General features: G+C 34.1%; 1 protein-coding gene across 1 annotated transcript in view; it reads left to right on the top strand.

Annotated features, from left to right (window-relative positions):
• The window catches only part of LOC119585311, a gene marked incomplete in the record, with an annotated part of 15,901 nt that overhangs the window by 1,497 nt on the left and 13,753 nt on the right, over positions 1-651 (top strand).

The following is a 651-nucleotide window of genomic DNA, read 5'->3' as shown; positions in this document are numbered from 1 at the left end:
CGGGCGAGGAGTAACATCGAAACAGAGAAAATGAAAATCAGACATATAATTATCGTTTTGACTGTTACTGTCATAATCATAATGCTTAAATAGCAGTAGGAATGATACCTAGTAACAATCTGATAGTCATTGTTATTACTATAAACATAATCGTAATTATCTCAATCGAATATGGAATATGGAGTTATGGAATCAGTCCAGTTAGTCTATTTATTGGATTATGCCAACTGGATTAAGTAAAGATTTACTGGAAGATCAAATGAAACTTTATGGTTAAGTTGGTCATGAACGTGGGACCAATTGGTGAAATTTTGATAATGATTCTGTCCAGTAATCCCTAATTAACCAATAAGTATGCCTTCTTCCAATCAACCCTCTAACTGAGGATTATCTACTAACAGACGTAGTAAAAATTAAATATGCAAGGAAGGTAATAATGGGAGTATAGAGGAAAAGATGCCGATGTCAAACATATTCTTAGGAATCAATGTACTAATGCTATAATGAACAACTAAGTCAGGGACACATTCTCTAGCGGCACATGGCAACATTTCTAAATTTTGTGGAAGAAATATGTTATGATTTTGGTTTGGGGAGCACGCTGGGAAATGTCTCATCTTATTACTGTTGCCTTCATTACTGATGTTTCTA

The sequence above is a fragment of the Penaeus monodon genome, chromosome 19 (genome assembly GCF_015228065.2).
Source record: "Penaeus monodon isolate SGIC_2016 chromosome 19, NSTDA_Pmon_1, whole genome shotgun sequence".
NCBI classification, from domain to species: Eukaryota; Metazoa; Arthropoda; class Malacostraca; order Decapoda; family Penaeidae; genus Penaeus; species Penaeus monodon.
This window is presented reverse-complemented; position numbering and strand designations above follow the sequence as displayed.